This window comes from Quercus robur, chromosome 11, assembly GCF_932294415.1.
Source record: "Quercus robur chromosome 11, dhQueRobu3.1, whole genome shotgun sequence".
Classification (NCBI taxonomy): Eukaryota; Viridiplantae; Streptophyta; class Magnoliopsida; order Fagales; family Fagaceae; genus Quercus; species Quercus robur.
Window position 1 is genome coordinate 9,386,315 of NC_065544.1, and position 7,134 is coordinate 9,393,448.

The window sequence follows — 7,134 nt, forward strand, 5'->3', positions numbered from 1 at the left end:
TGTAGTTCCACGTTATCAATTGTTCCAGCAAACAGTATGGCCACGTGAATGACCTTTTTTTTTTTTTTTTTTTTTTTTATCAGACCTTGTTGGTCTTCAAGTCTGCGATGGGTTTAGCCCACTTGAATTGAGTCCACATTTCAGCCTCGAATAAAGCCCATTAGCATGTAAAACTTTTATTACCGATAAAATATAGATTATTTATATAGAATAATTACAGATTACACACCTATGGTTTAACCCGAATTTAACTTATTCACTGTGATTTTATTTTTGACACTTTACCCACCTGAAATTACTTCTGTTTAGTCTCTATTACCCACCTCTGTAAATAAAGAAGGATAAATAAGTCTTTTTACTCTCATTTTATGTCTCTCTCATCCCAAAACAAGAAAAACAAAAAAAGCAAAAGAAAACAAGATCAAACTAAGAAATAAACCCAGAATTCCTCAAACTAAGAAATAAACCCAGATTTCCTCAAACTAAGAAACCCATCATACAGAAAAAACCAATAAATTGACTTGCCCCTTGAGCCAAAAAGCCAATTCAATCTAACTAGCCCCCTGAAATAGAAATATTCGAAGTAAACCCAGCCATTCATACCAACAAATAACAAAAACCCAGTAAAAACCATTCAAAAAACATAAGCACCTAAGAAAAGTCTCAGCAACCCATCCTTTCCTTCATATTCATGACTCATTGGAACACAACAACAAGCCCACCCAACAAACTCCAAACAGCAAATCTACCCAACAAAATCCCGGCATACCCATTCGTTGCCGTGACTCATCAAAACGCTAAACCCAAGTCCAAAGACAACCCAACCTCCCTTTCAAGTTGAAGCAAGTGGCAAAGAAGAGTGGATTTGCTTATTTTTCTCTTTTGACTCAGAATCTCTATTTTAGATCCTTTGTGTCGAATATATACACATAAATTTTACACCTTTACTACATAAACATTGATGGGTATTGGGTGTTTTTGTGTTTGGTGATTTGGAATCGTATTGGGTCCTATTAGATCCTTCCCAAATGTAAATTTTTGGGGTTTTGGTTTATAAAATTTTTCTGGGTTTTTAAAGTTTTGGTGTTTTTATGATTGGCGTCAGTGAAAAATGGCTTCAGATCCAAAGGTTCACGTTTTTGAAGATGTGTCAAAGTACAAGAAGACCAAGGATTGTTGGCTTATAATTTCTAGGAAGGTCAGATCTTTCTTCGTTTATTTATTTATTAATTCAATTTCTGGATTGATTTATTAGCTATCCGTTTGGTTGTTGAGAAAACTGTGGAAATTGAAACTAAGTAAGCAGGTGTCTGATTAGGCTCAGTTGTGTAAAGGGAATTGACTTTTTGGTCTGTAGTATGGGAAATCTCAAGCGCATTGCATTGTAGCATCTTGGATCTTAGTTTGGTGAGCAAGTTGGATGGGAGTAAGTTTTGGGAGTGAGGAGTGTTTTGATCTGTTTAGGCTTTTGTTTTTGACATATTATGTGTTAGAGAAATGGCGGGAGAAGAGATGGGTTACGGATTAGTAATGGAGGGAATCACAAGTGGGTAAAGTTTCAAAATTGAAACCATGGGTAGGCAAGTCAAATTAGAGGCAAACTACAAGTGAGTAATCTGTAATTATCCCTATTTATAATTTGTCACAAAATAGCATAAAACTAAGGCTAATTATGCAAATATAAGAGTATTTTATTGTATATATTTCATGCTCATCAATATGCATCAATGAGAAATTGTTGCGACCTTCTGCACCTTAGGGTTTTGTATCAAGCTACTTTTGTTCAACCACTTAAGTGTGTATTGTGAAGAACTTTGCATCCATCTTCTACATTAGACAAAAGTTGTAGGCAATAAGTAATGTTGATAGGAGATTTGTGCTAACCAAAGAAATCTAATGTCAATCAAAGTCCAATTTGGAGTTGAGGTATCAATAGGTTCTATAGTACCTAGAATTGGGATTAGGTAATCTCTGTACTTGTAAACTCTATTTTTTGATTAGTGGATTCTTCTGCTCAGAAGTAATGATCGACACAATCACTTGATAGAGTTTTGCCTGTGAGGGTTTTTCTCATCATGACCATATCGTCTTTGTCAATTTACTTTTCTGTTGCACTTATTTTATGTGAAATAGTTGTACCTATCACTCTATAATTGGATTTTGCATAAAACTTGACTAATTAATCAACTTGAGTAATTGGTTAATTGTACCGGCTCAATTTCAACTCAACAATATACTTATCACCCATGTTGATTTTTTTTTTTTTTTTTTTTTTGTTAATGCAAGTTGAACTTCTAATATTATATTAAAAGGTAAGGGCGCTTTTCTTGTCACCAGTTGACATGTATTATGTATATATATAATTTCAACGTCATCTTAACATCTTGCATGAAAGAGAAAAATTTACCCTATTGATGTGCTTCATATTTTAATATTACAATAACTTTCTCAGGGAAGTCCTAAGCATAGTACCTCTGTATCAAGGACATGGGAAATAGTCAGGAATAACATTTTTGGATATGTTACAGAAATATATTCTTTCACACTTGTTCACACACATCCATTATTTCACACACATATCCACAATCAATACAAGAATATCTATATTTTAACACATAAAAGAAGATATGAAAAAGAGATACATGGTTTTATTAATATGTGAGAATCGAAACCCCATTTTATACTCCTTACGTAACATACTGGTAGAAGTACTAGTTTTTGGGCATTTAAGCATACTGAGTATACTCAATCTTGATTCTCCCAGCCGCAGGATCAGCAATCCCGGAGAAAGCTTCTACCCAAAGATTGAAAGTATCACGACATCCTTTACCGTAATCAACGATTGCTACCACAGTATGATCACTAGTCACGCAAGGATGTGGTGCAGCATTTGGCCCCAATGCAACTGATATCATACAATCTCCCACATTCTACTCAGTTTTCCCATAAGGCTTCGCCTACTGCACCTATAAGGTCCATATCTGTTGGATATCTTTGGCATGCATTAGCTGCCAACAGAAAATGAACATCAAAAATTTTGAGAATTTTCTTTTGTACTTAATAAGTTATACACAATAAATGTTTGTCAAAAATGGAGAGAGTATAATAAATAACTTATTGTGTTATTGATCTGTGTAAATTACATCACTAAGAAAAATATTACTAACAAAACTAACTAATTCCTAACTAATTACAAAAATCACATGTGAAAAATATAGAAAATGCGTAGACTAAAATACAATGTACAAATTACAATGAATAATCTACCATACAATTTCTAATAATGTTGAACTTGTTATCTCACCCCTTTTCTGCAATTTACATTATAATTTAGGGCTAAACCTACTTCTTTGTGGTGATAGTTGCAGATCAAGAAAAATAAAAGTAATAATTATGTTATCAGTTTAGAACTTAAGCATACATATCAAAGGGAAACAAACAAAGAATATGTACAAAAACAATCATATTAAGTATTACAAGAATAGTTAGGATTGTGTAACACAGGAAAATAAAAACCTCAAGGGGTTGGCTTAAAGGTTTCTAAAGCCTCATGAGATCCATGAAATCCTAAGTCTGCAACTTCTAGCAGGTGTTTTGGGGCCACCTCAAGTACCAATTCCTTAAAGTAACATACTTGGTATGTGTGAGACAACAGAGACTACACATACCCTAATTCCTTTTACGTTATAATAGTAAATGCCTTTGAGCCTTGTTAATGTTGTGACATAAAATGATAACATGCAGTTGACTTGTTACAAATCCATTTTGCAAATGGTAATAGCTAGAGTAGTAGATTCTTTTTCTATAAGCAACCAGAACTTCAAATCTTCATATGTTTGTTCTTTCTTCACAATTGATAAAATTATCCCTTCACCCATAATCCCATAAATTCCATAAATCCCACAATTATTAAACTGGATGTCACCTTCATTGAAAGAGGAGAAGTACAATTAGGTTACAAGGTCATAACGGTTATAGTATAAATCTACTACAAAAACTTAATTAGGCTAGCACTATTGTTGTTAAATTTTTCTCTCCATTATATTCACCATTCTCCTTTTACTTGGAATTCTAAATATTTGTTGTTGAATATTCATCCTAACAAGCAAAAGAGAGAAATTTTGGCTTTTACCTTTCAAAATTGCTGCAGACTTTATGATGAATAAATAAATAATTATCTTGAATTCACATAACTTTACACATGTCTTCTCAGAAACGTATTATTTTGTCACAATATTTACTTACAAGCATTACTGTCGTTGTAAAAGGTGGCAGTTCCCTTCAAGGTATGCAGAATTGAGACTTGGTATACAGCCATGGCCACCATAATCAAAACCCACTTGCTCGTTATCATCTATTCAGCTAAACTCATCTAAGAATAATATATAACTTAATACTTCTTTTTTGTACAGAGAAGAAGGTTTCCCTCTATTTTATAGTGAGAATCCATGCATGCCAAATACAAATAAGAAGTAAATCCTCTTCTTAAAGCCGACGGGTTAGCTTATCAAGTTGTGCTCGTTGCTTATTTAGTTACCTTGATTTGTTAGAAAATTTTCTAATGCAAGTAATATTTTAGTCTCAAGATTTTTGTATATATTTTTATTAGATTTCTATACCTAAAACTAATTCTTTAATTATAACTGGTGACCTTTTACTGAATTGTTTCATTACATGCGATTAAGCGGCTTTTGATGAAGGGTGAAGACGTGAAGATACGTCTCTTTGTTATATATATATATATATATATATATATATATATATATATGGTAGTGACTTTTCAAATGAGGTAATATCAATTAATAATTTAAATAAATAAAAAATGGTGACAGTGATCTTAAAGATGGAATTTCTTCCTCTTCGTGAACATGTGATTATAAGTATGAACGTGAAGATACCACCTTAAAGTTACAAGGTATCTCTTGATTCTTTTCGAAGGTATGTGTTAGAAGAGAATGTATATATATGTTGAATGAGGTTAATGAAAAAGTTACACACATAATAATAGCTAAAGATAGATGAAAGGGATCATTCAACAACAATGAAAACTATGAATTCCACTCGGTACAAGGATACTTTCACAAGAAATCTGACCACATCCAGGCAGCTTATGAATTCCATCCCACGAAATCATACAATAGAAGGGCCTTGGCAGCTCATCATCAAAGTTGCTGGTGTTCTGAGGAAAAGAGCTAGGAGGAGTGCTTATGCCTATGAAGCTAGAAACATGCAGGGAGAGTTTATGTTTACTGGAGTTGCTAGCAGTGCTGCAGGTACTCCTCTGGAGCAGCTCAGGAAGCTCTGTTCTTAAGCAACTGCAACAGATTAGTCCAAGTTTGCAACAAGGAAAGTGCACCACATTGGCAGGAGAAGACTATGATTGCTGATCATCTTTCCCTTCAGCAGAATGGACTAGTTTCCAAGTTGTGTTTTGTTCCCAAAGCTGTTCTTGGCTCTGTTTGTCATTTACTAGATATGGCAACTAGAATGCCAATCCACCAATGCTGGTCTAATCCAGCTCTTTTGTGTCCTTAACTTTACAACTTGTTACTCTCCCTTTAAATGGTATCAAAAAATTTTAAAAAAAAAAAAAAAAACAACAACAATGAAAACAATAGAATTCTACTTTACCATGGTCAATGAGCCACTTGTTACAAAGCTACCATCAAAGAATAGTATGTATAGTTTACGCCTTTCTAAAGATATATGAAAAAAGGTTAGCTCCAATCAATTTGGAGTTATCTTCCCCTCACACATTATATAGCTTAAAGAGACTATTTATATATAGTGTGCGTTTAGGATGAGCTGAATTTTTCAGCTTATTTCCACTTTCAGCTTATTTTTGCTTCTATTCATGGATCTCACTATACTATTTGGTATTTATGAGTCCTATTGTACCATTCAGCTAACTTTTACCTTTATCTATAGTACTTTCAGCAAAAAAAATTTCAGTTTCAGTTAAATAAGTTGTTCTCAAACAAACACCTAGTATTAGTTAGATAATTCTTTTAATGATTAATATAACTTGTTTAATTAAAAGACAAAGTTTGGCTACAAACTTGGTTGTAGCCAATGACTAATACCCCACTAAAAAAATTAGCATGGTTACATATTTTGAAAATCTAACCATTGGATTACATACTATTTATGTTCTTAATATGAATGTCAAATTTCATGTCAATCAAATGTTATTTATTATTCGATTCATAAACTTATTTTTTATGCATAAGTTTAAACTATAAAAAAAATGAAATTTAAACATTTAATTAATGATATAGCTATTGATCTTTGATCTACTAGAAATTTTGCAAGCATGAGGATATAAGAAGAAACTATAATCCAATTGTGAATTTGTCAAAATCGCATCTAATAAAAAAATATTGAGTAAAATTGTAGTCATTGACTACAATCAAATTTGAAACCAAACTTTGTCCTTAAATAAAACACATGAATATTTTCATAAATGATCACGTCTTGAGTTGAAGGAGATTAACCCGAACTAGTTTGAAGCTAATCTTTATCCAAAGTACATAAACCATGTAATAGCCAAGCCTTTTAAAATAAATTTTTAATCATATTTCCTTGTGATCTAGGTACCCTCTTACAAGATTTATTATTTCCTAATGATGTCGATAAGGTTACTTAAAGATCCACAAAATAAAATGAAGTGGTTGCAAAAACTGGATCTCGTCTCTAGAGGTGGAAACTAAACCAATTAGTAAATTGATAGGAATTAACAATTTATGCTCTTCGTGATCACTTATATTGCATAGATTGACATAGTACATATCTAATATGGAATTTAACACACACTCACGCAAACCACATTCATATCCAACCTAACACCAATTCAAACAGTTTAGGGGGAATCGCAATCTCCCCCACTTTATTCCCCTAGCATTCTCTTTAGGACCTACATTGTTGTAGTAGCTGAAGCAAGATGGTGCTACTAGGTTAGTTCTGATACCATTAGACACAATCTAATGAAAAAACTAGCCTCATCTACGTTATTTCCGCATAAGGAATAGTCAAATTGCCACTAGGAGTTCTCATACTCGCTTATATAACCCAAGTTAACTTAATACATTTAAATAAAATAAATTTTTGAAGAAAAGCGGCAGTATTAGCACTGAG

General features: G+C 32.7%; 1 long non-coding RNA gene across 1 annotated transcript; it reads left to right on the forward strand.

The window, feature by feature from the left end:
• Window positions 1-316: 316 nt before the first annotated feature.
• On the forward strand, window positions 317-3,125 carry LOC126706324 (uncharacterized). Its single transcript, XR_007648553.1, has 2 exons — window positions 317-1,198; window positions 2,765-3,125. It is a non-coding gene; the product is annotated as an uncharacterized LOC126706324 (long non-coding RNA).
• The last annotated feature ends 4,009 nt before the right edge of the window (window positions 3,126-7,134 follow it).